The sequence below is a fragment of the Thermobia domestica genome, chromosome 13, assembly GCF_964235325.1.
Source record: "Thermobia domestica chromosome 13, izTheDome1.hap1.1, whole genome shotgun sequence".
Lineage (NCBI taxonomy): Eukaryota > Metazoa > Arthropoda > Insecta > Zygentoma > Lepismatidae > Thermobia > Thermobia domestica.
The window spans coordinates 198319890-198336601 of record NC_137466.1 but is presented as its reverse complement, the minus strand read 5'-3'; the positions used below and the strand labels follow the sequence as shown (position 1 = coordinate 198336601).

At 37.8% G+C, this 16712-nt stretch overlaps 1 protein-coding gene across 2 annotated transcripts in view; it reads right to left on the bottom strand.

Moving 5' to 3' along the window:
- The window catches only part of Ykt6 (YKT6 v-SNARE homolog), a 59162-nt gene extending 42485 nt beyond the window's left edge, over positions 1-16677 (bottom strand). The window contains exon 1 of one of the 2 annotated variants that reach the window (XM_081737205.1): positions 16530-16677. The gene's annotated coding sequence lies outside the window, so the exon portion shown is untranslated. The remainder of the gene's footprint in view (positions 1-16529) is intronic. The other variant, XM_081737204.1, reaches the window with a different exon arrangement.
- Positions 16678-16712: the final 35 nt, after the last annotated feature.

Sequence of the window (16712 nt, the reverse complement as noted above, 5' to 3'; positions counted from 1 at the left end):
AAGTTCAGTCATTGGGGTTGTCCACTTTTTATGAAGAAGACAAAGAGGTCAGGAAGTGGATAAGACGTGCTGCTGCACTACCACTTGTGCCAGTGGAGCAAGTGGGTGACATGTTCCTGCATCTCCAGGAAAATGCCCCGGAAGTACAAAACGCAGAGAAGTTTCATGACTATTTAGTCGAAACATGGCTGGACGATGCAGACGCCATTTTCACAAAGTAAGTACGATATAGTAGTTACCTTATTTTCTACGCTATTTCACTATCTGTTTTTCGTTTGATTTTTTTTTTTTTTTTTTCAAATATATGTGGTTTTCGTTTGGGAAACGAAATCTACGTTAGCAGTGATTAGTATTTCATATATAGGCCTACTCATTCGGTCATTTTAGTCCTTTATGTTTTTCCATTAGTTTCGTTTGTCATTGTTGTATTGCCTATGTGTTCTACAATTGTGAGCTCAGAAGTGTCTGGATATGAAATGGTGCATAGTGTCTTTAATGGAGTGTGGTAAGCGTAATTATTATTCTCATTCCATAAAAAATCATTTCTGAGATCTGCATGCCAATACGAAATTTTAATCTGCTCATACCAGAGATCTGAAATTAACTCTATACTAGTGTAATGATTACAAAACTGAATACTTATAAATTTACCGTGTTACTAACAACAAACAACAGACGTTATCCTTAACGTTATCTACGACAGACGTTAACATGCAACTTCCAATCGTTGTTGAATGTCTATTGTCAAGCTTTGATTTGTTTTATGTAATTAATGTTTCTCTCTTTTCCAGAGATATATGGAACCAATATGATAATGTTGAGGGAAGAACAAATAATGTTGTAGAGGGCTGGCACTCTAAATTAAACAGAAAACTTACAAGAGAACATCCAAATATTTTTACATTTGTACAGCTGTTGCAGCAAGAACAGAGTGAGAATGAAGCTTGTATGCTGATGTTGGAGGTAGGAAAAAAGCCGAAGGAACCAAAGCTGAAATATAAGCGAATTGAACAAAAAATAAAATCATTGAAGGCACGTCTGGAATCACATGTAATAGACTTGGTGGCTTACACAGATGCAGTTGCATACTGTTTGCATTTAGAACAGTGATGGTGAGATGTTTTAAATATATTGGCTATATTAACGATATATGGTATTAACATTGACGATATGTAGTATTTACATTGACAATATAAGTATATGTAACATTGCATGTAGTATAGAATCGTGTTAGAAGACAAATTACCTGTTAAGGTAATGCCAAAGAAGGAGCAGTGATGTAAAAGACAAAGGCTCTTTTTTTTCAAAAGGGCCGCCTTATGCATCCTCTTGCGTTGTTTGTTTAATAGTTGGCCAGACATGTCTTGGGGATGTGAACTGTGGCATTTTTTAGTACTGCAAGTCTTAGCATGCTGGAGGTAAACTACTGGAAACCCAAATAAAATTTTGTTCTGAAATTGCTTGATATTTTTTTTTTTTTTTTTTTTTTTTTTTAATATTTGTTTCACATACAATGTCTAACATTCTTGCAACTGAGTCAACCAATTTTCCATGTATGATGAAACTTGTAGAGGTGGTGGTTGTTTTTACAGAAGCTTTTAGAAATACTAAAGAAATATTCCCTACAAAAATTCCTCCCTGCACATAATTCCCCGTCTCGAAAGAGTAGGCACAACGGGAATTACCGTTCTGCCTAGAGATAAGATAATTAAAAATATTTTCTTTAAAGTGCTGGAGGGTCTGTAGGCAGAACGGGAAGTAGGCACAACGGGAATGAACCCACGGTTATGCCGGTTAGGCTAAAGGAGACGGTGATGATGAGTAATGAATGAAATGGTGGAATGAAGAAAGTGGGAGGAAACGGGAGAACCTCGAGAAAACCCACGCACACGGTGTTTGTCCACCACAATGTTCACTTGGCTGGGGCTGGGATCGAACCCGAGACCCCAGGCACCAGAGGTGAACGCTCTACCACTGAGCCACCGCGGCCCTTCATATTTCAAGTATGTCTCTGCTGGCGCTGCTGCCGATGTGTTTTCCCGTTCCTCCTTCGAAAGAGAAAGGACGGAGTTGCTGCGGCAGACATACTTCAATGATTGGATGTGGACAGGGTTGCCACATTGAATTACTTCACAGGCTTCGCTGTGCACTGTCTTGTTAGCCATTTTACGTAGCCTACTATCTTCATTCGTCAAGACCAAACGATTGAATGACAAAATTGACAACACAGGTGAGGTCACCCACTCCTTTTATCAAAACCAAAGAAGTTTTCTCTGGAAGAGGATTACGGGGGTGGGGCTGAAGTATGTTTTACATATTTTCCGAGGGCACAGTTGAAAAAAGAAAGGCTCTGGTTCACTAAATAACATTGTTATCTGTTTGACATGAAAACATTAGTGTGGGAAGAGTAAAAACAAAATGTGAAGATAATTTGTTCAACAATAATAAACTTTTGTACCCGGCATAGAAAAGTTCCCTACTGTTAAACTAATCAATGACCATAGAATTTAACTAATACAATGGGAGACTGTATCCTCTTTGCTGGATCTTGGGCTGGTGATCAGATCCTCTTGAGATGATTCACGTTATATTGTAGGATGGTTAATGAAGCCACAGCCGTTTTGGGGAAAGAAAAACTCGTTCTACGAGATTTTTCTAAGGGAAAATATATACATAAATCTACAAAATCTCATTAAAACGCGTTCTTTCCGGATATAATACAATATAGAAGTACGCAACGTATCCTTACCATCAAGTATGTGACTAGCCTCCAGCAATATGGTGTTTAGTCCGCAATGGATAAGTTTATATTGTTTGTTACATCTTCATTTGATCAATGTTCCAAATTTGGAAGACCATGTATATAATTTTAGTGTAATGTTAAACGCAACAGATTATATTTATGTTAAAATTTTAACAATCAAAAGTTAGGATGAGAAAATAATTTTGTTTTGTGTAAAATAAATGTGTTATTTAAAGTATTTCAGATAATTCGGCTCTTGCCTAATAATTTCATTTCAAAGTTTCCGTACTTATTTTATTCTTTTAATATGCTGCACATTTTGCATTTAAATCTTCACTCTTAAATTCTGCGCAATTTCTTGTACAAAAGTCATCAAAACATTTATTTGTTAAGTCTGAAATAAGTATTTAAAAATTTATTCTTATTTTCATATATGTTAGTTGAATTCATGTGTATTTTTCTTTCCTCAAGATTTTCCATTGAACTTCTTTCTAATTGTCTGTACAATTTTATTACGGTTGCTAGGGTGACTAAGTGAAAATATCAAAGGAAATCTTTTAGTTTAACGTCCCACAATTATGCCTGATGATGATGGAAAAGAGGAAATGAGAATGTGGAAGGGAACGCTGAAAAAAAAAACACGTACACGATGTTGTTCACCACAAACTTACTTTGTTGGGAATCGTCCCCACAGTAATGATTATGATATGAATTTGCGGAACAGGGAGAACTCCGAGAAAACCTCAGCACACGGTCTGTCCATTATAAAACCCACACATAAGATAATGCGCTCTACCAGTGAAGTAGCGTGGCTTATATCTGAAATTATAAATAACTGTTTTGTGAAATAGAAATCTTTAAAAGTGACAAATTTTGAATACCGAAGCCATTAAATTGCTATAGAATAGCACGAAAGCAACATATATATTAATGAACTGTATACGTACATGATGTCATAAATTCAGATGATTCCTTACATTAAAAAAAAAAAAAAAAAAAAAAAAAAAAAAAAATGAAATCTTTGAGTTTCACGGTTATGCCGGTTAGGCTAAAGGAGACGGTGATGATGAGTAATGAATGAAATGGTGGAATGACGAAAGTTGGAGGAAACGGAAGAACCCCGAGGAAACACACGCACACGGTGTTTGTCCACCACAAAGTTCACTTGGCGGGGGCTGTGATCGAAGCCGGGACCCCCAAGCACCAGAGGTGAACGCTCTACCACTGAGCCACAGCGGCCCCACTATCCACCACTGGTTATCATATATGCATGTAACAAAAGTTCCTTACTGCAGACTTTTTAAATCTACACTTTGAATTGCAAAAGCTCGCTTCTGGGGGAAGCATGAAGTTAGTTCATGGTGACCCGTTACTGCCATAAAAACTTCGCCATTTTCCGAAAGCCAAAGGTGACTTCATTGAATACCAGTTACCGGTCACACACTTTCCCATGCTTGCATTTTTTTTTTTCCTCAAATATTGTCGAATTCAGTTCCAGACAACAAAACGAGAGTAATGTCCAGAGTTTGTACTTGCACTATACTCACGAATTCTTCTGCAGTTTTAATACTGTGTAAGTGTTTTTGCATAAGGTTATGCCACGTTGCCACATTCTTTACCCGCCCCCCCCCCCTCCAATACCGTCGCAGATATTCTTGCACGGCCGGTTTCACTGAAAAACCACTGCTTTATCAGACCTGCCTGCATCCCGAACATCTGAAAGCGATTTTTAAAGTGGAATGCAGCACCATCAGAAATAACGGACATGGTTTGGGAAATTGTAGACACTTATTTTCAAGTATTCGAACTTTTTTTTTCTATAGCCTATATCTTCGCTTTTCTTCCAGTATTTTTAAAAGCTTGTCTATGGCTATAAGTACATGAGCCGAATCGTGTGTTTTGTCGTCGCTTATTACAACAAAACTGTCAGTTGTTTCATAATAATATACCACTGCCATAAGTTTGCTCGTTTTTCCGGTGATAACTGTGAATAATCACTTTGCAGAATAACAGTCCAGTTTTCAGCGAATGCTACATGAAGTAAAATAGGATTTGTATCTTGAAATTATATACGGTGCTCTTCGGTACCAATTAATTCTCTTTGGATTTTCTTGATGTAGTCATGAATTACGATTCTTATAGTTAAACCAGCAACATAGGATACGAAAATAGAAAGTGGCACAGTTTATTAACGAGATCATTGTTTTCCAATATGGGGTACATAAGACTTTCATTTTCATCAGGATCAATAATCAAAGACTCCACACTTATTCCTTTTATTCCAGGACATTCACCACATTCTTGAAGACAGCTGTCATTTTCTACAGATCATACTACTAAAGAAAATAGGTGACTTATGACAGCTTCAATACAGGCTGCAACCTTGATTTGTTGCAACACAGTAGCAGCTAACTTAAAATTTGCACAATACACACACACACACTTCCCTCGCAGGTTGAGAAATGCCCCACTTTGGTAGAATACTATAAAATTTCAAGTGACCCATTGTTATGCTGGGATTGTTCTGTTTAAAAAGTCCGTAAATTTCTTTGATGGAACGCGTAAGAAAACGTTTTGATTTTTTTGACCTTTTTGTCCACTTTCGATCACTGTAATGACATCGCACTTATTGGGATTTGTCTGGAGCATTCCAAATTATCACTGAGATAATAGTTCAGACTTTCTATAGATCATCAGAATTTATTGGATGGCCGTTTCAAGTAAACTTAAAATTTGTGTTCGTTATCGTAATTTCCACCTTAGATTACTTCGGTTTAAGAAAACGGAGGAGTAGAGGGAACGTTCATTTTACTATTTTAGAAAGTCTTTTTGATCAAAATAATAAAAAAACAGTCAAAAAAAATTGGTTCATTATTTAATGAATGTGAACCACAAACATCATCAAATTGTTGCACTTTTATTGTTTCAGGTGTTGCCAACTGACATCAAAGTTAATGAAACTTCGCTAAACTTCAAAAGGCTGTAGTTAATTCATGAAGCATTGCTCGAGAATGATATTTGGTGTGTTTATTATTCATATAAAGTTGAACCATCTGGCAAAATTTCAGAATTTAAAAAAAAAAAAAAAAAAAAAAAAATGGTGTTTTCGAGGAAATGGCGATTTTTGAAAATCTGACAATTTCTCGAATTTTTTTGCGACGAAACGGTTGCACACAGAAGCGATACAATTTTTTTTTTTTTTTTTTTTTCGGAAAGCGAGTAAATACGTTTCACCAACCGAGAAAACAGAAATTTAAAATTCGATCCTGAAGTGCTCGAAAAAAATTCGCAAACTTCGACTTTTCAGATAAACTGACGTTCATTTGTTAATTTATATACAAAAAGACACGCATGCGCAAACCAAACTATAATAAAATATAGTTTATTTATATTCCTATGTCCACTCATGTCCAAAATGATCGTCACATATCTATAACTGTTTTCTTGTAAAAATATAATTTGATAAAGATTTTTCAGGGTAGTTTTAATACCGATACTATGTGTATAATCGGGAAATGTATATTTGTGGTAAATTTCATAGGGAAATAATTATAAATACGAAAATTAGAATGAATAAACCAAAATCTTGCTAAAGGGAGAAGAAAGTTTTATTTTCGTTTTATTGTTCTTATTTACTGCTCTTTTGACATGAAATTTGCCACATACATGTCTTTGCCGATTATACACATACAAACATTATAAGAAATACCGGGCGATTTCGTTATCAAATTATATTTCTAAAACAACATATTTATAGACATGCGACAATAATTTTGGACATGAGTGTACATACCACAAGAATTATAACTCTACCTGCCTCCATAGCCGAATGGTGAGGCTCCGAAGATGACCATTTTCCATGTTTTCTACAATTCATAAATTGTACTCCCCGTCTTTGATGGCTCATTACTTGGCGGGATTTTTTTTTCTTAGACAAAACAAAAAAAAATATGGGTCCCTTAAAAACATGTCTAGTTGCTATCAAAAAAAAAAAAAAAAAAAAGTTTCAACAGTATCTGAGATGGTGATGGTACATGCTCTGCCTCAACTTAAATGGAAGGCACCTTCATTGAAAGTAGCAAAGTCGGTTTAATTATACCTTAATGATGCCTTTAAGAACATCACCTATAAAGGAGAACTTAGTATTTTAAAATAATTAATTGTCATAGACAATTAATGCATTCTCTTTTAATTGAAAGAGCAAAACTGTGGAGGGAGGCATAAGCAAATCTACTGTAGATTGATTTTGTATTGACTGTCAAGTTAAATAGCCCTCCTATTACTAGGGATGTAAATTAGTATGCGTACTCTTATCCGTAATTTTCCTTTTTCTGGAGGGAGAGGGTATCCTCCTCTACTTATTTTGAGTGTAATGGTAAATTTGGGGAATGACTGCGCCCAAGCACTTGGAGGATGGGTACCACTGTTATTAGTATTAGTGGTTGACAATTATTACAAACTCCCTGGAGATACAGCCTATGAATGTGTATGGCCAGCCAGAAAACTTTTAGTAGGAGATGTCAAAGTATGACTTCCATCGCCTTTATTTCTGGATCTCTACACCAGACTCACTACTTTTTAAATTAATTAATTAAAAAAACATTTGTCTCAAAATGTGAAGTCAATAACGAAAATTGTGCCTGGAAATCAAAGTCAGAACCACCAATATGATAAGCATCTGCAATAACCATTTTACTGTTACTACTTTTACTACTGCTAACAATAATAATAATTATTATTTCAATATTAATATATGTGTGATTAAAATGTGTCGGAGTTCTTGGTGAACAAGGTCCGGGCTCCAGATTTTTATCCAAATGTTGCTCGTTACGAGTGTTATTGTTTAATCAAGGTCGGAAAAACATTGACATTGTAGCGAATTATAACCGAACACACTAACACAAAGAGTGATTCAAGATTGAAAGAAATCTAGAGAAAAGGGGACATTTGGCAATCTCTTTTTCTGTTTCTAACTGAGAGTTGTTTCTTGTTTTCTTAGATTCATGGCTTGTTGACAACAGTCAGAGCGATGTGGGTGATCTGTGAATTCCAGGGTTCTCTTGATTTGAAACCATGTATAAATTGGCTTTAAGTTCCTTTTTGTTTTCTTACTGTAACGTCCCATGATTACGCACCGAGGCTAAGGGAGACAGCGATGGTAACTAACTAACTAACTCTATGGCCTATGGAACCCGGAGGTTCAGTGCCGCGTTCACAAAAGCTCTCCACTGACTTCTATCCTTAGCTAATTGCATCCAGTTTCTACTTTGTATTCCTATCTCTGCGAGATCCATCTTAATATTGTCCTCCCATCTGCGCCTAAGTCTTCCTAATGGTCGTTTTCTTATGGGTCTACCAGTCAAGACTTTGAAAGCGTTTCTACTTTCTTCCATTCTAGCTACATGACCTGCCCACCTAAGCCTCCTAGACTTGACGACCCTAACAATGTTGGGTAAACCGTATAAACTATGTAGTTCCTCGTTATGAAGTTTCCGCCATTCCCCATTCTCGTTTCTCTTGGGTCCCAATATTCTTCTCAGGATCCTGTTCTCGAATACTTTCAGTCTATGTTCTTCCCTCAGAGTAAGCGACCATGTTTCACAATCATACAGAACAACAGGCATGATTATCGTTTTATATATTTTAAGCTTCAAATTCCTCGACAGAATTCGCGACGACAAGAGATTTTGAACCGAATAATAACACGAATCCCCTGCTTTTAGTCGACATTTAATTTCTCCGTGAATATGATTTTCGTCTGTTAATATTGATCCTAAATATCTGAAAGTATCCACTTTATCAAAAGCATTATTTAATATTTTAACGCCTCCACAATTTGCCGTATTACGGTCCCGACGCACTTCCATGTATTTAGTTTTCTCTGCATTTACTTCTAAACCCATGTCCCTGCAAGTGTTTAATAAGACCTCTGCATTTATTTCTACTGTTCTCCTATCATCCCCTATTAAATTTACATCATCAGCATATGCCATAACCTGGTGAATGCCGTTCAACTCTAGGCCCTGGTTGCTATCTTTGATTTTCCTTATGGCGTATTCCAGCACAAAGTTAAATAATAATGGCGACAACGCATCTCCTTGTTTCAGGCCATTTTCGACGTGGAAGCTCGTGGACAAAAATTTTCCTACCCGGACTTTGCTTTGGGATTCACTTAAACACATCTTAATTAATCTAATTAGCTTTCTCGGTATTCCAAGTTCTGTAAGAACGTTGTATAATGTTTCTCTCCTAACCGAGTCGTAAGCCTTTCTAAAATCAATAAATAGTTGATGTACCGGGGTATTGTATTCCCACTTCTTTTCGAGTATTTGGCGAATGGTAAATATTTGGTCGATAGTTGATCGATTTCGTCTAAATCCGCACTGATAATCTCCAATAATTTCATCTGCGTATGGGGTCAATCTTGCTAACAGAATATTTGAAAGGATTTTATAGGATGTTGACAGAAGAGAAATGCCTCGATAATTATTACAGTCAGTTTTGTCGCCTTTCTTGTGAATTGGAACAATGATTGATTCTTTCCACTCTTGTGGCAATTCTTCCTTGTTCCAGATAAGGAGAATGAGTTTGTGTATCTTGTTCCACAACTTTTCGCCTCCAGCTAAAATTAACTCAGCCGGAATTTCATCTACACCCGGAGATTTGTGTTTCTTTAATTTGTTTATAGCGGCTTCCACTTCTATTCGATTGGGTTCTGGAATATACGGTTCTGCGGTGTGTATCTCCTTTTCTCACGCACATTAGTTTTTGGCTGCGTGTTCAGCAAATCGTCAAAGAAATCTTTCCATCTATTTAAGAGGCTATCCGTATCCAGCGATGGTAACAATAAACAAACGGTGGAATGAAGAAAGTAAGAGGAAACGGAAAAATCCCGAGAAAATGCACGCACATGGTGTTTGTCCACCATTGCAAGCATGGCACACGTTTTCGAGGTTGAAGTTCTTGGGAAAATTTGACTCAAAATAAATATAAAACTGTTACCCAAATCTCTAATGGATTTTTTTCTTGTCTCACCAATCTGTGTGTATAAGGGTGAATTACTTAATGAGAGCAGGCGATTAGTAGAGAGAGTTAGAGTATTATTCAGTCAATTTTGCTCTAATTAACATTATATAATCTTTATTCCCTTATATATTGATAATCTTGCTTTTGGACCTTTTGTGTTCTCTCGCACAGTAGCACGCTCGTCGCTACAGTACAGACTTTTCCACTTCTCACTATTGTCACATATTCTTCAGCTATATTTCACATAGTCTTTTAGTACTGGTTTGCAATTTGCAAACTTTACCGCACAAGTTTTGGTTACGAAAGATTCGTTTCTGTGTGTATGTGTTCTCGTTTATGGCCTGTAGTCTACAGAGACGGATCATTAATGAAAGGGGATGATTATGACGGAAAAAGTGGGAACCTCGAGAAAACACACGTACACGATATTGTCCACCAGAAGCTAATAATGTCTGGAATCAAACTGGGGATCTCTCGCACCAAAGCGCTCTCCCACTGAACCGCCGTACTACCCCTTTTTAATTACATAACTCTTTCCATCCTCCTGATAATCTTACATAACACATTCCGCTACAGTCGTATGGAATACTTGAATTCATGATTTGGTGTAATTTCTTCATTTGGCAATGGTTCCTAGTACCTTATCAACTGCTTTTTATGGGAGGAGTTTCATTCCTAGGTGCAACTCACTTTAGAAAAGCTTAATCGTTATGAATACAAATATATATCGCATACCAACTACAACACAACAGAAACAAAAACCAACTCGTGCTACATGGTACTCACACAGTAAGTACACATTATTACATATAAGAGTGTCACCGCAAGGTCTTAGATAAGACTTCATCTTATGAAGAAGCAAAAATCTATCTGATGCGAAGGATTGCAAAGTAATACCAGGTGAAAGTCTAACGGAGCAACACCGCCTCGTAGTAGCCGGTATCTTCATCAAAGAAAAGGTAGGAAGAAAACGACAAAATGTTCCTGTTCAAACGAAGTAGTGGAAACTAGATGGAACAGTGCTGAAAAGATTCGAAAGGAAATTACCACATCCGACTGCAAATAAAGGAAGAAGAGTTGGTCATGGAAGAGGAGTGGACCAGAGTATCAGTAGCACTCAGGGAAACAGAAAGAAACATTGTGGGAGAAACAAAAGGAACAGTCCTCATTGATAAGGAGATATGGTGGTGGAATAAAGTAGTTCAGACAGCTATGAAGAAGAAACGATACAAAAATGGCAGAACTCTGACAGCCAACTATATCTGATCGATTACAAACAAGCGAAGAAGAATGCAAAGAAGGTGGTTAGTGTAGCAAAAGGCAAGGCTTACGATGAGTTGTACGATACCTTGGAAAATAAAACAGGGAGAAAAGAGATATACAAGCTTTCGAAGGTAAGACAGAGGGAAAAGAAAGATTTTTCGCATGTGCGCTGCATCAAGTACGAAAATAACGAGGTTGTGACAAGTGAGAAGACTAAAAAAAAAGCAGAAGGAGTATTTCCAGAAACTTCTCTCAATGAAGAAAACCCGAGAGAAATATGCGAAAATTCATACACGAATCAGGGACTCGTTTGGCATATGACTATAGTAGGAGTAGCAGACTTTCCAATGCTAACGAAGAAAAATATAGAAAATCACGACGAAAAAATATAGGTTTCCTGAAGCTGTGAAAAAGGATCATTTCAGTTATTTCCTGGAACATTTTGAAAGAACAAGGAACAAAGAACTCATATAACAATATTTCTACCAATTGGAAGAAACATTTCAATTATCCAATAGGCAGAAATAATAAATTAAAAAAAAAAAAAAAAAATCACATGGAAATCACACCAATCGTTATATGAACATATTCTACTTTAAATATAACTAAATGGGTAATTATCTCGCTGCAAAATTTTATACGTGTTTCTTAGTGTTTTCGTATATAGCCCACCAGTACTAAGCAACGACCATAAGGAAGTATAAACAGGATTTTATCCGAAAATCGGTGTTTGTAAGTATACGTCTCCAAGATGTAAATAATTTCATCACTAAATTAAATCTAAACTGTAAACATTCTGCAGGTGGCGCTTTTAAGGTAAGATTTGACTGTGTGTAACATATTCTACAATTATTTGCCTACAATTAGTGCAAAACGTATTGATACACCTAAATAAATTATTTATAAATCTTTAAAATCACTACTCTATAAAACTTCTTAATGAATATGACGAAACTAGTTTATTTTTTGCTCCATTTTGTAGGTGTGTGAATACTTTTTTGCGCTGACTGTATATTGCTGGGTGTAATTATCTTTATACAATAAGCAGGAAAGAACGAAACACAAAAGAGTCTCCATTCAACCACCCTAGTGTGGAGACAAAGGCCCTCCAACCACCCCCACCTTATTTCCTTATGTTATTTTGACAAGTGAAGTAGCAATTCCACAAAAATACGAGAGATTTCGTTAAAATGCAGAAAATATAGGAGCATTGGAAAGCCTGGAGTACAAAATGCCATGAAAAAGGTGAAAAGTGCTAAAGCTCCAGGACCGATAATCTCCCTATCCAAGCATGGAAAAGTTTAGGTAAAGAAGTAATACAGTGATTTACTCAACTTTTTAATAGGATATTGGAAATAGGAAATATGCCCAACGTATGGAGAAACAATTACATCGTACCGCTTTTTAAAAACAAAGAAGATGTGCAAAAACGTGTCAACTACAGAGGAATAAAATTTATGAGCCATGCAATGAAGCTCTGGGAGAGTGATAGAAGCAAGATTGAGAGAAGAGACTGAAATAACAGAGAACCAATTTGATTTCAAGTTAGGACGAGCGACAACGGCTGCAATATTTGCACTTAAGATGCTAATGGAAAAGCGCAGAGAATAACCGAAGGACCTTTATATGGTTTTCATCGACCTAGAGAATGCGTATGATAGAGTGCCACGGGATCTTAGTGGGCACTGAACAAGAAGAGTGTGTTCCGAACCATACATCTGTGTAATTTAAGATATGCATTGAATGTGGGACAGGAGTGATGAAGAGCGCGTTCGGAATAAAGGAAGAGTTCGCAGTTGAAGTAGGACTCCATCAGGGATTTAGTCTTAGCCCATACCTTTTTGCAATTGTGATGGACGAACTTACAAAAGATATCAAAGAGTTAGCACGTTGGAATATGCTATTTGCGGATGACATCGTGCTGATAAGTGAGACCAAGGCAGCACTGCAAGAGAAATTAGATGCTGGAGAGGAGCATTGGAGAGCAATGGGCTTAGAATTAGGAGAACTAAGACTAGTATTTACATTGTTCTTTCAGGAAAAATGTAATCGAGGATACAAGAATACAGCTTGAAGAAAAATAGGTGGTTAGTTCGAAGGAATTCAAGTTCTTGGGATCAATTCTGTAAGAAAATGCAGGAATAGAAGATGATGTAAACAGCACAATTAGCAGCGGTTGGACGAAATGGAGAGAAGGAGCAGGAGTGTTGTGTGACCGTAGGGTGCCAATACGTCTTAAAGGAAAAGTTTAACAGCCTTATTATACGGAGCGGAATGTTGGACGACGAAGGCGAGACAGGAACAAAAGTTGCATGTTGCAGAGACGAAGATGTTACGGTCGATGTGTGAGTGACGCGTAAGGACAAAATTATAAATGAAGTGATCCAGAGAACAGGAAACGTGAAAAAAAAAAAAAAAAAAAAAAAAAAAATTGTTTTACGTCCCACAATTATGCCGGTTAGGCTAAAGGAGACGGCGATGAGAAAAGAATGAATAAAGTGGAAGGAAACGGGAGAACCCCGAGAAAACCCACGAGCACGGTGTTTGTCCACCACAAAGTCCACACGGCGCGAGATGGGATCGAACCGGGGACCTCATGCACCGGAGGTGAACGCTCTACCACTGAGCCACCGCGTCCCCCTAACAGAAAAGGTGAGACGAGTAGTAGAAAAACTGCAAGAAAGTAGAGTGAGATGGTTTGGGCACGTAAATAGAAGACCTTTGAAGTACTTATCTCACCGAGCAGATGCTATAGAAGTGAGTGGGGAAACAAGCCCGAGGCCGGTCAAAGAAGTGGCAAGGTGTGTTAAGAACTAGGGATGGCCACAAAGTCCCGGTGGAACCGGTTCTCGGAGATCCGGTTTTCAGAACCGGTTCCGGACCTGGATCCGAAAACCCGGTTCCAGAACCGGATCTTAGGAACCGGTTCCAGACCTGGATCCGAAAACCCGGTTCCAGAACCGGATCTTAAGAACCGGTTCCAGATCTGGATCTGAAAAACCGGTTCCAGAACCGGATCTTAGGAACCGGTTCCAGATCTGGATCTGAAAACCCGGTTCCAGAACCGGATCTTAGGAACCTGGATCCGAAAGCCCCCAAAGACCCGTAAAGGAGGGATAAAGTTCACCTTCAAAAATAATGCAAAGAGGACCATGCGCTTGTGCCTTCCCCGCCCAGACCCGCTTGTGCCCCCAGAAAAAAAAAAATTTGGTCCACCAGTGGGTGTTTAGCGAAATGAGTTGGCCAGTTTGCCTGTTTAACCAATGAGTTTGCCAGTTACCCAGTTTATTTAGCCAAATGAGACAAGCTGCCGCCGCCTGGGTGCCTGCCTGTCGCTTCCACCATTTCATGTAGCATACTGTTCACAGCTTGCCAGCAGCTCGGTTTTAGCGTAGGGATGGTCACAAAGTTTCGGTTCCAGCGGAACCGGTTCCAGATCTGGATCCGAAGAACCGGTTCTAGACCTGGATCCGAAGAACCGGTTCCAGAGCTGGATCCGAAAAACCGGTTCCGGAACCGGATCCGTTCAGACCCGAAAACCGGTTCTGGCCATCCCTATTAAGAACGATACGATGCAGTGTGGTGTCACAGCGTATATGGCACATGATATTGACAGGTGGACAGTGATCCGAAAAGCCGATCCAGCTAACTGGGAAAAAAGCTTAGAAGAGGAAAAAGAACTAAGCATCCGAATTCAAAATTACTGTTTTGTAAAATCCTAGTATACGCGAATACTCATCGTCTCTAACGCACCTGCTCTCTACAGATGCACTCACTACGGGCCCACATGCTAAGTCCCCACACTGACTTGGTCAGATGCAATTCCTGGTTCTTAATGGCAACTAGCACATTTTGCTTAGTGTTTCTTGCACTGTACTTCTTACGGCGTATGTCCGAAGGCTGTATTTAAATTAGGGATGGGCAAAACCGGTTTTTATAAAAACCGAAACCCGAAAAACCGACGTTTCGGTTTTCTCCAAAACCGGTCCGGTTTTCACCGAAACTGGTTCCGGTGAAAACTTTTCGAAAACACATAAGACTATTTCTGTGGAAATGGATTCGATTTCCGAAGAACAACGAAACACCATTCTGGTCAGAAATAGAACAATTTTTTTTAAAAAAACGGAATCGGTTTTGAAGAAAACCGATAACCGGTTTCGCAGAAAACCGAACCGGTTTTTCTAACAACCGAAAAACCGGTTTTGGTGCCCACCACTAATTTAAATTCGTAACGATTAGGCTCTCCTAACATGAATCTGCACAGAGGACACCAACGACACAAAATAACTATGTAAGAGTACCAAAAATTGAGAATTTATATTTTTTAAGTAATCCGTTAAGTGAAACACCCTGCTTACATCTGCGGTATGCTTTATTCTCTAAATTGTTGCACCTCGTATACTTTTTATTGAAAAAATTTACTTCTGATATAAACCTAACATTTGAACGGAATATTCCCTTCGGTTATAGTTAAGGAGCCGTACTTCCCGTTTAGGGAAGGACGAGAAACGCCATACTTTCAGGAATTATTCATTGACTATCTAGGATGTTAAAAAGTAGGTAACAGACTGAGTTCTTGCCGTTGTACTGAGGGTGTTTTTCTAGGAATATCTGTTTTTTATGTCGTATGGGAAGAATAATAATGTGCTCTTGTACTTAGTGTATGACTATGTGTGTGGGGGTATGGCTGTGGGGAGATTTGAAAACACATATCACATGTCCCGTGCACGTGGATACTTCTTACTGTTGCACTACCTACAAAAATGATTCTATTTTATGTAGAAGTGGTAATACAACACATAAACGCAGATCACGGTGTATTCTCACTCCGTGTTGGAGTGTGAATACAACATGATTTGGATTTATTGTGTGTTCTATTACCACTTGTACATGATATAGAATCATTTCTGTAGTTAGTGTAACAGTAAGAAGTATCCTCGTGCACGGGACATGTGATATGTGTTTTCAAATCCCCCCCACACACATAGTCATACACTAAGTACAAGGGCACATTATTATTCTTCCCATACGACATAAAAAACAGATATTCCTAGAAAAACACCCTCAGTACAACGGCAAGAACTGTCTGTTACCTACTTTTTTTTTTTACCTCAGTCTGTTCTTAACTATTACCTTACCTTCTGCCAAGAAGGATAATTTTCGTAACTTGATCCTGTTTTCAGGGATCACTGTAGGCAAATATTCCTGTACACGAAAAAGTTTACCCTTGTACAAACAGGGTTAAAATATAGCTTCTTGCCATGGTAAATACTTATCACATAAGTGTAAATACTGTTATTATTAAGTGTATCTTAATACTACTACAACAACATTATTACAACAAAAAACTAAAGACACTGTGTAAGCTGTATAATACAAGGTCCTTCCATGAACTGAAAAAAAAAATACAATTATGCCATTTTTAGAACACAATTAATAGTTACATTTCCCTCCATCATCACTTAATATGTGAAATGCACAATGGAATTTTACTCACCAGTAGGTTAATTTAGATTATTATACGTGCAACGTTCAGCAGAACACACGATACGGAAATTTTAATAAATTTACTCAATGACACATCATCGATCCCAGCGCCATCTTTCCCTTTAAATTTAAAAATGTTTTTACAGAGATGACGGTAGATGGCGTAAAATCGGGTCAATGGGAGTGAGGAAGT